General features: G+C 32.4%; 1 protein-coding gene across 1 annotated transcript in view; it reads left to right on the top strand.

Moving 5' to 3' along the window:
* LOC126830057 (teneurin-m) overlaps nt 1–17,587 on the top strand; it is a 190,602-nt gene that overhangs the window by 98,707 nt on the left and 74,308 nt on the right. Inside the window, exon 5 of the mRNA XM_050560271.1 lies at nt 8,073–8,179. The gene's annotated coding sequence lies outside the window, so the exon portion shown is untranslated. The remainder of the gene's footprint in view (nt 1–8,072; nt 8,180–17,587) is intronic.

Below are 17,587 nucleotides of genomic sequence, written 5' to 3'. Positions count from 1 at the left end.
AGTATGGCAATATTGGTATGTATGGAAAGTAGAAACTTCCAATCTTACTAGAAAATACTGAATTCCCAGAAAAACACCCATGGAGCATTTCCCTAACCGGCAACCTGACGATTAGGGATGTCTGCTTGAGTGACGTCAAAGGTTGCACGCAAAGATTGTCTGATCTCTCAGCACTTGATGTATGTGTTGATAAACTTGATGGTCAGTTTAAACGTAGTAAAACGGTCTCTGAGATAAAAACAATGGAAAAAGATGTGGGCAGTGGATAATCTGAGAATTAATTAGGCTTCGATATTTATGATAAATGAACAGCGATTAAAGACAACATTGTCCTGTATGTGCAAGGAATTTTTGTTTAGCTTCGCACTTGTTGCTAGGTACCGCGTCAGCCAAGTCATGTGACACAGACATGGCTTCTTTTAATAGATTTTTTATAGCAGGGCTATTCCCTCGCGAATACAATGTTTTGAGAAGGATTTGAAGCAAAACTTTGATAGATTAATTAGTTTGAATATGTTTTTATTCCAAATATATCATCAAATCACACAGTTTGTACACGGAAAGCAATCTTTAAGTGCAGAAAAGTTCGAGATTTATATCTTAAAGTATTTGACAGGTAGCCATTACCATTAGTGTTCTGATCAATTTGCTATGACATGATGGCTAATTTGTAGTAAAGGGGCAAGAAATCATTTGAGAACCAGGTTTTGTTAAACTAACATACAGGTAATAGATACCAGATGTGAGAAAAGAAAGTAATTAATATTTGGCTTTCATAAACATGATTCTGACAATACTGGATAGTTAATCTTAAGCCCAGTTTACATTCCACTTTTAAGTGTGCCAACACAGGAATTGTTCAATTTTGAGTAGTGTAAACAGATCAGCATTAGCGTTTAGTCTGAAAATAGTTGCAACCTCAATAACTGAAGTGAAGTAGTCTTGGAACCATTCTGAGAAAGGCACGGTTAAATTCTTAGGATGTAGATGGTATTCATTCTGAGAATGGTTTACTGTTCATGCATCAATATAACTTTGATCACCTTTCCCTCCCGCAAACTTGTAATACGCACATAGCTTTAGGTACCTATTTATCTTTTACTCTCTTAATGTAGTAGTAAAGACTATCATTATACCTAGTGGGTAGATATAGTAGACATTAGCTTTTTTATTAGGTGTAAGTATGATCTTCATCATATTAGCCTGATTCTTAAGTTTGCCAATATTAATATGACAATCTGAAGACATAAAGTACTTTACTAGGGCTTCAAAGGATTAATATAAGTTACAATTTGTTTGAGCTTTTATTTAGAAGCCAAAGTAGATCCAAAATGAAACCGTGATTTATTTCTTTTAACTTTTAGAAGAACTTTAAGTGTGTTGAAAGGAGCTCTATACTGATGTCTTTATTTAGTTATGAATAGTCATGAAGAAGAGTCAGAAAAAACAGCTCTATGAAAACATTTTCCTTCTCTTATTGCACGATTAGTATCAATTCCTATTCACAAGTTGAAAAAGTTGCATAAGCCGAGTTTCACTCCATGTAATCATATTTTCTTGCCAATGCAGGGTGCTATAGTGTAGCCATTATTTTAGAACACATTTTCAAAGACCATTATCAAAATCAAACTTTCTGTGACAAGGTCACAAAGTTGAAATTCTTGTGTAGGAAATGGTATGACAAATTTCTTCCAATATTATTTTATTATTATTGATGATAGTTGACAGTTGCAGATTGGTGGGTGGGGTGGTACATAGTCCTTATATATTTGGCTAGATTTTGCAAAAACGTATGTTGCGTATAAAACATGAAATCATATTGCAAACAGCTTCATTAAACTAGTGAGCAAAGGATACAGTCTACTGTTGTGACACTTAACATTAGTCAGTTTATACCCTTTATTTTGACAAACTTATAAACTAAATGATTATAATGCTATTGTTGACATTATAATAAATAGTGTAAACATCTTATATTAGAACAAATTATAATTTTACAACCCATTGATAAATATATTGAGAGGTAATATATGATAACAACACAACAGATCATAAACTAAGTAAAGTAAATTTGCTCTGCCCCACTTAGCTTATGGTGTCAAAACAAGGATCAAATCAAAGGAAGTTTACAGTTATCACATGGGGCGACATTAAGGTATGCATTATCTCATCCAGCTCAATGTTTTACAGTCTTGATATTATCAATGAACTTACTCTTATAGACACTACAAGCAAAACAAAGCCTGATCTTGCATGTCTGGGTCTTATCCTAATAATTGGCTGCCTCTTTAGCGAGTTCTAATTAAACCATTGGTCACTTTTTAGAAGGTCAGGTGGAGGTTTCTGGGACCAGATTGTTTGTATAATGAAGTGTTAATGAAAAACTAGGGATCTGTTATTGAACTGCATCCCCTGCCAACAAGGTAAATATATGTCTGTCTTTCTTCACCCCAGGTTCACTATGATGATATTACTTTCTGGCAGCTGAAATTAAATAATTAGAACTTATAGATTAACGCCTAGAGAGTTCGTAATTTAAACTTCTCTACAGTGGACCACTTTTACTTGATCTTGAGGGAAAAGCTTAAAAACATTATTACAATATACAGAGTACTTACCACTGATATATATTTCCTTATAGAAGATTTGTTGAAAGTCATGCAAACTTATAATCTATAGATACTACAAAATACTGCAAAAATATTCAATTTTCTCAACGTAAAAATGTATAAGGAAAGATATTGGGTGTTCTTGAGTGGTCATAGGCTGAATAGAAAATGTACATGACATTGCTATTAAAGTTAATATGGGAGTAAAGCTCTATTCTTTGGAACCTTAAAATAGACGAAAATAGGTTCAAAAGCTTATATTAAGGTAATATGAATGTACATAACTGATTTACATTAAATTTTTAAATGACTGTAATATCTATTTAGTTATTTTCCCAGTTCGGTGAAATTCTATTCAAATGTGACTTGTTTGCACCTATGTAGTCTAGTCTACAAGCTGATGCCTTTTTCTTTTTCTCGTTTGTGGATCAGCCATTTTGATACGCCCACATTTTCATGTTTATGTTATTCAAATGGTTATGGATTCCTCTCTCTTTATATTTATTTGGATTCACATTTTCATGTAGACATATATCATTGCCTGCCTCTGTCCGTCCGTGTACCCGTGCACATTTTGTTTGTGGACACTCTCCTTGAGGTCATAATTTTTATCCAATTTTAACGAAACTTGAAATAGAGGTTTATGTCCCAAAGATCTTGCTTTCTTTGGATATTGGCATGTATCAGACCGTAACTTCACGGATTATGGCCCCCTGATTGTACGTAAAATCATGTTTTTAGCATGTGGACACTCTAGAAGTCACAATTTTTATGCATTTTTGATTAAACTTAAAATGTATGTTTCTAACCCAAAGATCTCAGTTCCTTAATGTATTTGTGCAAATCGGACCGTTTTTAGTTTGATATATCACAGTTACATAGTAATTGTGGTTGAGTTCAAATACCGTGTAAATCTGACTGAAACTTCCCATCTAAATGGCCGCTCAGTGTTTACGCAAATAGTGTAAAAGCATGTAATACCACAGTTTTGGACCCTCTAGAAATCACTATTTTTATTTTGTTTTGATGAAACTTAAAATATATGGTTAGATCCCAAAGATCTCTATTTCTTTTGATATTGACGCATTAGGGACCGTAATATCCTTGATTATGGCCATTTATTGTACAAAAATCACTTTTTTTACCTTTTCTCTCCATCTCTTGCAAAATGTGGGTGTATCTTGCATGGCAAAAGCTTGTTAATTACTTTCGCAATGTTGATTTGTGGGATTTTTTTTTGCTTTGTTCATCAAGTCTTCTTATTACAAATAGTGCTCAAGACCATGGAGAACCTAACGTCGGGAACTGATTTGAAAGTGTTCATTGGGTCTTAAATATTGATTATCTGGAGCCCATATTTTTATGGTTAGATAACAACATTAATATTGATTGAAATTGAAATGGACCAATATTGAATTCTAATTTGTGAATTAATTATGGATAATATTGAGTTTAAGCTACACATCCATTAACCTCTGAGTTTTATCTTCCAATCAAAATTTGAGTCACAAGTTCTAATTTACCATTTTCTCTTTTACCAATTACTTTTGTTGATCAAAGTTTTGGATAAACTCTGGATCAAATATGTATTTGTGTACTTTATATGGCCTTTTATAAAATAACTGGACATACTTTGACTTTTAAGCAACCATTTGCATTGAAAGGATTAACATTGTTTAGATGGAATTATTAGGAAATTAGTACATATTGAGGTATTTAAATGAGGTGTCCCCACTGAGTTTGGATTAATTAAAGTAGCAGAAGTGACTCGAAATGACAATGAACTCCATGGTGGCCACAATTAAATGAAAATGTCACAAAAAGTATGTCCAATTTGAAATCTGGAATGTCATCTGGAAGGCAAAGAAAAACATGTTTCCCCATGGGCGATTTGAATGGTAGCAAATAGATTACGATCGTTTGTAGTGCTTTTTGTGTTGTTATTAATTCTGAGCTTGCACTTAATTGTTCTGCTTGATGTATTGAGGATTTCTTTAGTATAATATTAAAGGTAAAAACAAATGTTTAACAACTTTTTGATAGAACTGATGAAAAAGTATTTTAGTGGCTCTATGTTGCTGTTGTATTTATATATTTACAAACAACACTATGTTCAAACACTGTTCATTTTGAACTACTATTTCTATTTCATCTGATTGTGATGTTTATCTCTGATCATCTATGTTTATTATAGATAGACTAAGTGTTTGTAGTACCTTATTCAAGGGATCACAGATCAAATATTTGAGATAAACTATAACAAAGGCACAACCAATTCATAAAATGACCAATGGCTAGTATAAATGGTCAGGCCACTTTAATTATGTGAAAATGTACTGGGGACAGTGCGAGATGGTGTAAAGTGTTTTAATTTGTCAGACAGCTGACAATTTTTAAGCATTTCTGAATAATGAGATGATAGGTATGTAGGTTCTTGATACTTTTTTTGGAATGCAATTGGTTGAAATCTTTCTTTTTATATAAACATCATTATTGATCATGGCTGTTAAATGCTACCCTCTTTATCTTAACTGTTAAATTTTAATATCTTATCTTCAAAAAGATAGGTTACTCACTGCTGATGTGTTAAATAGTTAAATGATTGTTTATCAAATGATTCAAGGCAGATACTTTGACTTAATGTAACAACAAATTAAACTGTTACCACAAAGTGCCGATACAATATGCAAAGAACTATTTACATTTTATTTTACAGTTGTATGCATTTAAAAAAAAACTCCTGTAAAAGTTTTGATATTCTCCCAGTTGATAATTACTTAGTTGTTCTGGACACTGCTTTTACCTGTTAACCCTTTGGATTAAAGTGCACCATGAATTAATTTCAAGTCTATTTATCTTTAAAATATTTCTCATAAAATTAATGAGACCTAAATAACAATCCAAGAATAACCACAATGCATAGGTCCAGGATAAAGTTGCTGCAACAGATAGGCAATACTTTGATTACTTTTGATTTATCCGATTCTCATTCAAGCCTGAATATTAGCAGAAACATTCTGATAATGTTTATGTGGATCTGGTGCCTGGGGAATAGGAATTTTTAGGTGAGGTCATGACCGTTCATCTACTCACAGGTAGTGAGCCTGTTATGCAGGTGGGCACCAGGTTATGAGAAAAACAAAAAGAAGAATATTTAGCTTTAAAACAACATGTGTATCTTCATTTGCCTGGGACTTATTTTTCTATTGATTATAAAGGGTTTACAAATAAATACATACATGTATAATATATTTCTTATCTTCTCCTGATCCTTATGTTGAATCACCGAAGTCTCACAGTTGTTTCTGTTTTCAAAAACTGTTCAAGCTAAAGCAGGGTTTTTTAGGAAATGTATCTTGAAAAGGTGTTGGTTACAAAAAATATACATTATATAGCAAGTCATTTGATTTAAAATTATTATAAATTCCATTTATATCATGTCTGGGACATTATTGATAGAATTAATCAAGCAAACGGATGCATGTGAAACAGCAGACTTCAGAAAAAAAAACAGCATAAAAATAACCCCAGGATTAATTAGTTTAGTAGATGATTTATGAACTTATTATTGAATGTCATAATTCAAAACTGTTAACATAAAACTCGTGATATTTTAGTTTGACTGCACATTCTATAATTGAATTTGATTTTTGGGTCAACTACTTTTTGAAAAATTACAAGAGCAAAAGAAACCAGATTTTTATGTTTAATTCGGAAAAATGGTTGATGGAAAATTTCCAGAGCTTGACTAATACCGAATTTGAAATCCATTGATATAAAAAAAAAAACATTTGAAAGAAAAAACACAATTAAATATCTTGTTCATAAAAAAGTTAAAATCCAATATTGTTCTTGAGCAATTTATTTTCTGTTTGGTTAGCTGTTAAGTCAAATGGCACTAAGGATATTGGAAATGTTGTGGGAATCTTATTATTAATGTCATTTATCTTTATAAATTGCCTTTGAAGGCATTTAAGCAATGAAACTTGTGTAGTATGGTAGAAACAACTTGTTGAGAAATGAGGAAAGTTTTCTGTCTGTCCCCAAAAGTTAGTCCAAGGAAATAGACAGATCTCTTTTTGTTTATTGAAGTCATTTGTCTCTTCCCTTTTTTCTTGTCGTGTCTGCTTGAATCATGGGCATTAAATGTTAGTAGTGAGTCATGTCAACATGTGTTTCCTAAGATAAACACACCATCCATCCATACTATATTACAATTTAATCTTTCATTTACTCCAATCATTTCCAATGAGAAAAGCATCACCATTATTGGAATTTCCACCCATATTGTCTGTAGTGTGAACGAAAGCCATGAAATCAGGTAAAGGAAAACTCAGGCTCTGCAAAATTGGGAATCCATTTGGGTTAATTGTCAATAGGTCTTTCTCATATTCAGCCATCTCCTACTTGTTGATGCTGAGTAATATCGTAAAGGGAAATTGATCCAGAATGCTAATCTTATAGCATGTTTGCAGAAAATTGATTAAAATTGCCCAACGGACACTGAAGTTTTTTTTAACTCATTGAAATCTGTTGAATCGCCAACACCAGGGAGTTAGAAGCAATCGGGGAAATCAGGCTGAAGACACTATGTTGACTTTTTGCTGTTCTCCATTGATTATTGACAAGCACCCAGGAAAGACTTCTTGTGGCCTCTTGCATGTAAACTAAGCCCCTATAAGCATCCCATTACCACAATACTGCCATTGATTTGGGTTAAGTTTGTTCACTAAGGTCGAATTGTTCATATATCAACTTGCTAGTATTGACTTGATAATTAAATAATGGAAGTGCTCGAGCTTATTTAATGCTCTAGGTGTCTGATAATCATCATAACGGTAAACATTATTCAAATCTTCATACATTATTTGATCATCAGTCGTAAAAAAAAAACAGCCGTTCTGGAAAAGAGCAAACAACCATAGCCTTCATGGAGACATTAAAGCACTTTCATATAATGTTTTCCTACCAAATATCTCATTTTTTATGAATTTCATTTTAAATTGTAATAACTCATAAATTTAATGATCTCATATGATTGTGGCTCTCTAGAAATATTCCAGCATTATGTCTTATCCCCGTGTTGAAGGGCCATGATTTATTGCCAAATGTTGACTGTTGGTGCCATTAGGAGAAAGAACATGGTTTTGAAATCAGCCATTAAACATGGTATTGATTGAAAGTAGAGTGGTGCCAGCAACCAGAAATAAACCTGACTAAATCCAACAAGCACAAAACTCAATTGAAATATAAGCTTATTGTAGATCTTTAACTCTAGCCTCCATCAGATGGTGTAGTTGTCTATCCAATTCAATTTTATTGAAATTTTTTTCAATAAATTAAAAGTTGACAATCAAGATGATTTGCTATCTTACCAGATATAGAATTAACCTTGCGCCTACATATCTGATTTAATGAATATGGAATATCTTATTACAGTAAATTATTTCTTCTTTATTTCAGAGCTCTATGAAAGTTTATATTAAAAACCATATGGACTGGACTAAGTGTGTAGTATAAAAACATGAGAAATGTCTTAGTGAAATTGGAAAAAAAGTATAACTTTTCAGGTAAGACCATTATTAATGAATAAAACAATATAATCCTGTTTCTTTAGTGTCAGATATGAATGGATATTTATTGCTTTCCATGGAATCCAGTTTTAAAAAGTTCCTTGTGTTGTGAATGTCAGAGCAGGCAACTTCAGTTCTTTTGTCAGGAATGTGGTTCACCATTTGAATGCATTTGTCTTACATAATTACAATCCGAAATAGAAATCATTTTTATATGCCCACATCGAAATGTGGTTGTATATTGCCGTCTGCTTTCCACAATTTCTTGTGAACACTCTACAGACTACATTTATTATCTGATCAGTTAGAAATTTATATATATTGTTTACATTAGCGAGATGAAGAAGCAGATTTGATTTTAACAATGTCCATGTTTCACTTTGTTGAACTCTGTGTATGCCCTAATGACTAAAGTTATCATCTAATCTGTATTAAATTTACATGTATTTATTTACATTAGTAAAAGAAGAATCATGGATTTCAGCAATTTCCGTTTAGAATTTCTAGAGTTATGGCTCTTGTTTCATTTTGTTGAACCTTATGAATGCTCTAACGACTTAAGTTAACCTCCGATTTGTATTAAATTTATATGCCTTATTTAAATTAATAAAACGAATAAGTCTATTGAATTTCAAAAATTTCTGTTTATAACTTCTAGAGTTATGGCCCTATTTTCACATTGTTGAACCTTGTGAACGTTTGTAACCTTGTGAATGTTCTAACTACAAAAGTTATCTTCGGATCTATATGCATACGTTTGTAACCTTGTGAATGCTCTAACTACAAAAGTTATCTTCGGATCTATATGCATTATTTAGATCAGTAAAATGATTAAACTTATTGTATTTCAGCAATTTCCGTTAATTACCTCTAAAGTCATCATCTGATCTGGGTGAAAATTTAATGCATTTTTTAGATTAGTAACATGAAGAAGCCGACTGAATTTCAGCAATTTTGGTTAATTAATTCTAGAGTAATGGCCCTTGTTTCACTTTGCTGAACCCCTTGTGAATGCTCTAATGACAAAAGTTATCAACCGATCTGTATGAAATTGATATGCATTATTTAGATTAATAAAAAGAAGAAGGCTATTGAATTTAAGTAATTTCTGTTAATAACTTCTAGAGTTATGGCCCGTGTTTAACTTTGTTGAACCATGTGAAAATTCAATATTTATACACATATTACCTGCAAAAGCATTGTCGACTGCTCAGACGATTTAGCTGCTGTAGGCGTATGTTGCCTGGCAACCTATTTTAATTTATCACTGTACAAAGTACAAACATACATTAAAACATCCAAAACTACCAACATATTACCTCATCTCTATCATTTAATGTTTCTAGTACATATATATATTTGCGGTACTATAGTCTAGGTAATGATTAATAATTTGCCATAGATAGTTTGGACCTTGATAACATTAAAGAATTGCAACGAATGACTAAATGGGGCCATTTGCTCTGTGTTTTAATAGAAAGAATAACAAGTAGAAGGAAATTCTGACAATTATATTTTATGTAGAGGGCTCCTTGTCGAAATTGAAAACCAATCTCAATTATGATTTTGGAGATATAAATGATAATGGAGAAATTTTCAAATAGCTAATAAACCATACCTTCAAGATATATCCATGAAATGCATACTACACCCAAGCCTCTGGTGCCGGTCATTTTGTTCGGCACAGATTTATCTTTTTGTTTTTTTATTGATGTTTTTAAAACATGTCTGACACAAAGTTCGAAATGTCAGCTACCAGTTTTATAAGGTACATATGTTTTCAGTGACCGCAAGACTATTGAACATCTTTGACTGTTCTAATATTACTAATAATATTAAGCTCTGAAAAAGTAAATGCAATCCTGGTCAGACTTGCACATCAATGTTCAGAATCATTAATGAATGAACATTATTAATAAATACATGAAAGGATGTAGATTTACATACTTTAGAGCATGATTATAAATAGAAGCCTATGTGAGATCATCTTAGATATAACAAGATGACTTAGTCATCAATACCATGTGCTTTACACATGTTTAGGAAGGTACAATGATAGACAGGCTGTTGGTAACCAACAACCAAATACTAATACTAATAGTCTTTTTATGTAAAGTATTTAGCCCATAGTTTTAGGCATCACAATTATGCTACCTAGTTATTGTGGTCATAAATTGAGTTCAATTACAGCCTACCATTACTGTGATTTTAGAATTACACCATCAAAGTATCAAAAAACTGAAAAGTGCTATGCTCGGTTCTATATGTATGAATGATAGCTTAGAAATGCCTACATGTTATAGATGTACGAGGAAATATGAAAAAGCCATTGTAATAGGTAAAAAAATGGGCACACAAAAGTTATCCGGGAGATGCTAATTGTAGGCTGGATGCAGAGTTTCAGGAACTTCTGGAGTCTAAAATGGCCGCTTTATTTAAATGAGTATTTTGGGGAATACTAACCCTTACCCTAAGCCTTTTAAGAGGGGTAAAAAAGGGTTAGGGTTAATATCCCCCAAAATACTTATTTATATAAAGCAGCCATTTTGGACCCTGGAAATTCTTGAACTACCTCAACTGGCCTACAATCAGCATCTCCCAAGTCTTCATTTGAAAATTGTTAAATACTAAACAGCAAAAGTCATCTATATTCTTTAATAGGTTGATATGTGTAGAAAGATTCCTACATTATTCTTAATTGATTAGATTGATAATTGTTCACAAATAATTGTATTATAGACAAAAACATACAACAAAAACAGTAATTTATGTAAAGATGTCTTTAACAGTTTCTAAGAAATTATACGGAAAAGTAATTGAACAAGTCCACACGCTCAAATGGTTAAACGCGGTAGTGATGATCACTGGCCGGAAAACTAGAGCTGCACCTCATTAACAAGAATTTCATATTTTTTATGAAAATCACAATAATTCAACATTTGACCTTTGATTGTTAAGCCCTCTTCAGTTGAAAATTGTGTTAAAGTTTGATGGCTATCAGATCAAAACAGTAAAATGAAATTTTTTTGCGTGAGGCGGGTCATTTTTATGAGAGATGCACTATTTGACATTTGACCTCTCACCTGGTGGAAATAGTCACAACGAACATTGGAGTACTATGTGAGCTGTGTACACCAGTAAATGTTTTGTTCAAGTCAGTCAACATATATATCTACGAGCTAGGTCGAAAAACAAAGAGAAATGTCTGGTGGTCAGAGTTGGACTAAATTGTTTCTGGGATGTGCTCCTGAATAAGTGTGCTTGACAGTTGGTATTCAAAATAAATTTAGGCCTTAGGGCTGCTCTCCGGACAAAATTTCCTACATAGCTCAAATGCAGCAGAAAAGTAGGACATAAAACCCCATTTCATTACATTTGTTTTCAAAGTTATTCAACAGAGAATTTTATAATTAGCCCAATTCACAACTACTATAATAGGTTATTGTGTGTACAAGTTTATGAGATATGCTATGGAATACAAATTGTATACCAAAAACTATGAGAAATTTGTTTCCATTGAAACACAAAAATTATTAAAATTGTATCCATTTCAATATCTTTCCCCATAACTTCATTCCATGCAGGATAATAATTTAAACTACATCAGCATCCAATTTATGTTTTTATTCAATTTCTGCAAAAATGGTAATGAATTTTAAATTCTATGAATAATGTTATTGAGACCACACAATGCTATAGTGTTGAACAGTGTTGCGTTCTTAACTGTAAACCTAATTTTCTTTAATATAAAGGAGTTTAATATCAATAAAATTGCACTTAACACATGTAATACATTCAAAAATGCATGTTCCACACAAAAATAAAAAAAATCATTTGATTAAATAAGATCTAGTCATGCATTTAAATCTAAATCCTTCTTTTCTAATTTGGTTCCAGTACAGATCTTGGAATATCCAAGATTTGTAATTCCCGAAATGTTGTTATTTCTTTAAATGTAATCAGATTTTAGCCGCAAATTTAATATTAATTGTATTGATTTTACACAAGAAATATTTTGATGTTTTAATTAACATGATTAATAACCCCATAAAATTCCAGTTATGCAATTGATTAAGGGTGTAACAATTACGCATGGAGGTGTTAAATCAAGTTACAATACAATTAATGAAAATTGATGAATGAGTTGTCTTATTATAAACCTTTAAAAGATTTCAAGCCTCTCATCATTGTACAATGATTAGAAATCAAGAATAGATTACATGAAATTAGTTTGTGATCAATTATTCTAATAATAGGAAATAATGGGAACCAGAACCTAACTGTCGCAATCATGCATGTGCGTGTGCAGTATTTATTGATGTTTCTAAGTGTATGCATCTGGAACATTGAATTATTTGTGTATTTAGACGGAAGTTTTGAGTCTGGATTAATGCAATGTTTGATTCTGGCATTTTTTGTCATTTCATGGTTAGTTCCATGTACCGTATGTATATATCCCAGTAAATTTATATATAGGACTATGTAATTTGTAATCATAAATTAAATGTTGCCACGTCATTAAAATGTGAAACCCCAAAATCTTATTATAATTGAAAAAAATAAATGATGCAGGCTGCATGCACAACAGACTTCATGGTAAAGTTGACTGATTACTAAACATTGCTCTTTTTAAGAATGGAGATGCTAAAGTGAATTATCTCATATTATTGATGATATCATTATAATTACATATTTTTTTATTTAATGGTAGCACTTGAATAACATGTGCTGGACTCTTTATTACAAAATTCTTTTACAACTTGCAATATTCCCATTCTATATGAGGGAATGTGCTTAAAATGCCTGATTTTATTTTGTTTAACTATAAGTAGGGTGACCCATGTACTCTACAGAAATACAGTCCACCGCTGATAGTTCGAGACTACCACTGAAGCGTGCACATTCGCCGTGCCGAGACCAACTTTCTGACAGTATGATACTACAAATAGCCATGGCACGTGCAATTCTCTACAAATCTATCAACTATTACAGCCGTAAAAAAATTATTGTTGACGATTTTGAATAGCAGTGAAATTAAGCTTCTTGGTTATTACAGCAGATTTAGAAATTACGTTCGTTTCATTTTTTAAATCGCTTTTTCATTAACTGTACCGTTAAGAGCGGCATCTTTTGGTTTAGTACAAATAATATCTCTGAATCACTCGGGTTAGACATGAACATGATACTAGCAGTAGTTTCATTTTACTTTTACAAGGTTCTTAAAACGATTGTTGAGCTACCTAACGTGCTTATTTCTAAATTCAATTTCTTGTTCTAGCTTTCTGTTATGTTTCGTAAAAAAGTAGTCTTGATTATCCCGACCTGTCAATCAGACGTAGAATGGTTGATAGACTGGTTAAGCGAGACTAATTTCAAAACAAGGGCACGTAACCTATCTTTTACTCAAAAGTGTCTGGATGTTATGGACGACACTTGGAACCAGTTTTCAGTCTATTATTTATAGATGATTAATGGTCATAGCTTATTAAGTACAACATGATCGTTTATTTAGTGACTATAATTGTGTGAAACTGATTTGAGGCTTGGCATATATATAAATATTGTGGCGTAATTGTCGAGATATATGGAGATATATGGAGATATTTATTAATGGTGGGTCACCCTACTATAAGTATTTCTTTATAAGATGTAAACATTTGCATAAATGATTGTACACCACTTGTAATCTACAGGTGCCTTTCTATTCATTGTAATAGGTTATGATATTCTGAGCCTGGCATATGATTTTCATAAAGTTAATTTCATATTTATTCCAGTTTTTCAATTCTCTGTATTCTTTGATGAACTATGCTATGAAATTTCTTATATATCAAAAATAAAACTATTTAATTGATAATTATAGATATGGTCCAAAGAGCAAAACATGACAGATGAAATAGAATGTATTATACTTCTATAGAACATTATCATTCAATCAAATGATTAAAATAGGAAAAAGATAAAAACAATGAATTTTTATTTTGGGAAATATCCTCATAAACGGCGATTAAAGCCAATAATAAATAGACTTTTATATGAATTTCTTGACATTGATGGACAGAAATATGACATTGATTTTAAGACAAAAATCTCCCCCACAACTCAATCCATGTTAGATGAGTTTAGAGGAGATTGCATCAAGATAGCACTTGAAATGAGTCTAAATTGAATCTGGATGTCCCAAACCTAACTATTACATTTTGTCATGTAGACTTCTTGTCTGGTCATGTCTTGAATAAAATATGTATTTATATAGGTATGGAGATGACTTTTTTCTCTACACCATTATGAAAAAAATATTTGATATTGATGTTTGATCATTTTGTTTTTGCTTCCACATAACCTGGCTTATCTAAGCTCATTTTATACATCCAATTTCTTGTTATTGCTTCTGGGTATATGAATAAAAACAGTACCCTTATGACTCATGACACTGACTTTTGCTAAGTTTTATTGCTTGATTTCTTTCTCAGGGATGCGATTCCGATTCTGTGATTATATACACAAGACAGCCTTGAGGCTGCTGGCATTTAGCATGGAATAATACTCAAGCAGCTTGGCTTGGTTATTGTTCAGTTTGAAAATGTATCAATTATCTGTTGGTTCTAACCCCAAGCTGTTATGGTGTTGGCTTCTGTACAGTTTTTAATACAACTTGAATGTGTCTCTGGACATTCTTGTGCTTCATATGATCTATTATCATCTCTATTTCCTTTCTTCATCAAAGCAATATCACTATTTTTTCAGTCCTAAATTGAAATACACGTTGTTTTATTTTTTGCACACAGACATATTGGATGCTTTCAAGATAACTGATGAAGATCCTGAATGTTTTTCTTGAACTTCTTGAAGTGCTCTGGCCCTGATTCAGTGAAGACGTAATTTGTCCATTCAAGTGTTAAAGCAAATTTATTCAACAGCTATATGAGATGAAAAACGATAATAAAATCAGAACTCCAATGCGGAAATCCTGTTCAATTTAACACTGAAACATGAGTCAGTGGCCCTCCCAAGGTAGATGAATTGTTTAAAAATTGTTTTTCTAACCCCTGTTTTATGATTGAACATTTGGAAGTTTGTCTGATAGTAGCTTTACCCGTAATTTCTAGAAATAAACAGATTTTGTTAGTGCTGAGATCATTTCACGTCTTGTGTAACGTCTATGAGGATATGCATATTTGAATATCTGTGAAGATTTTCAAGGTAGCTCATAGAAATTACATACAGGTACAAAATATTGCCTAATAATAGCTGTCCTGTGGATCTAAAAACCAGACAACTTTGGGATTCAGGGAAAAAATCAATACATTCTTGATTAAAGTAATGATTTGGTGGGGCAGCTTAACTTGTATATATAGATAGATACAAGTCATAAAAAAACCTTCTCACAGATGTTATCTTATAGGTAGATTCTCACAGTCTTAATGTATACTATTTGATGGTTGCTTATAAACACTAAATATCGTATAATGTGTGTGATGTCTGTTTTTACTATCAGAAACAGACCTGTTTATAATTAAAGATACTTTCAGACGAGATAGTTGTGATATATTATATATACTTATTGGTAGGAATATATACACATAGTCTGTAAGGTAAAATTCTTATTCCATGGTATAAAATCTTACTACAGCTTTCGATTCTACTTAAAGTAGCTAATATAAGTCTTTAACTCAGTATCATCCACAGTCTTCAAAATTGCAAACACGACTTATTGGTCAATTTAAAGGGCCAATCCCGATAATATTTTGGAGAATAAAACTGCTTAATTTTGTGTTAAAATCACTTAAAATCCTCTACTTAGAGCCGAGCAACTAACTCAATATTTGTCACACGTTTTCAAACAACTTAAACCCGCCAGTCTTTATCTGGAAATGGAGACCAGTGTCCAAACTGTATTATACGGCGTCTGGATAAAACCAGACTTTTATTTTATAAAAAATAATGTGTAGGTGAAATTTACCCTTCGTTATGAAGTACAGTACATGGGTCATTTAATGTATAGACCTCTAAAGAAACGGGAATCGATTATCAAGTCGTCCAACGAAAAAATTGACCCGAAATCTTAAAAGGGTTACGTGTCCGGATAAGCATTTTTGACTTTCACGTCCAAACGACTCAATATTTTGAGCTGAAATTTTGAGACAACGTAAATACACCATTTCTCTATATTTGGGTGCTTAAATTTCAAACGTACTCGGACTTTTATTTTTGAGACTCTGTTCAAATCGGGATAGTCCCTTTAAATCTACATTGATGTTGTTATCTTAACGTGAAAAAATGGGTACTGGTATACAATATTTAAGTTTTAATGAAAATTTTAATCTTGGCACAAGAAATGCGTGCCAGAATGCTTTTGGGCGCCATATGTAATGAGCGACTCGGTGAATGAGGCTAAACATATCCCACAAGAGAAGACTACCTGAGTAGACTGGAATAACCAGAAGCCAACAACAGCCATTCAATATGCACTATTCATGTATTTTGCTAAACATAACTGATTAGAAATTATGTACAATAAAAACAGAATCATTGAAGCATGGAATTTGAAATTAGAAACCAGGACAATATACCAGATATGTGTTAATAATCTGAATACATGTATACAGCATCTCAAAATATATGGCGATGTCCCGCCTTTATATGCATAAATGGACAGGTGTATCATGCATCCTGTGCATTCTGTCAACTGAAGATGGTGGTTTATTGTGGGGTATCCCGCTAATGTAAAGTTGTCCAGGTCTTTTTCATAGGATCCTACTATATATATATATAGCAAGAGAAGTGGAGTATAACATCCACTCGACACAAATTAGGTCATTTCGAGCCTAACATATGGTTTGATTTTATTTCAATAATTCACTTTCGGGTAGGGGCTTTAGCAGTGGAAGGAGACTGGAGAACCCGGAGAAAACCCATGAGGTTGGACAGGCGACCCTACTCCTTGTCCTGTGTCATGTACAACTAGGGAATCAAAACCACGCCAGTTGACTCAATGACAAACCTTATGATACAACGCACATGCCCTAACCATTCGGCCATCCAACCCCCCTTCATAGGATATACATGTACTGTATGGTAGAAATGTTTCAGGTATGAACAGATATTAATGTAGTTCTAGCTAGCTGCTTCAACTGATGAATATCAAATAACTTGTAAAGTGAAGAAATACCAAACTGACCACAAGATATTTATGCAGGTGGCTAGAAAGATTTATTAAAACAAACCATGTTTCCAGTATTCTCAATAATGGTGGTATAGTGGTTACTATAATCTCTTTGATCTTTCTTCTAAATTAATTTGTTATTAATTAAGGGTTTGATTCATTTCAGACCTCTGGGTGTCTTGTCCACCCATCTTGGATATGGATGCAGCTGTATAGGAATTACCAGAGTTTCCCTGATT

This window comes from Patella vulgata, chromosome 8, assembly GCF_932274485.2.
Source record: "Patella vulgata chromosome 8, xgPatVulg1.2, whole genome shotgun sequence".
NCBI classification, from domain to species: Eukaryota; Metazoa; Mollusca; class Gastropoda; family Patellidae; genus Patella; species Patella vulgata.
The sequence above is the reverse complement of the archived record's forward strand: the minus strand, read 5'-3'. Positions and strand labels throughout refer to the sequence as shown.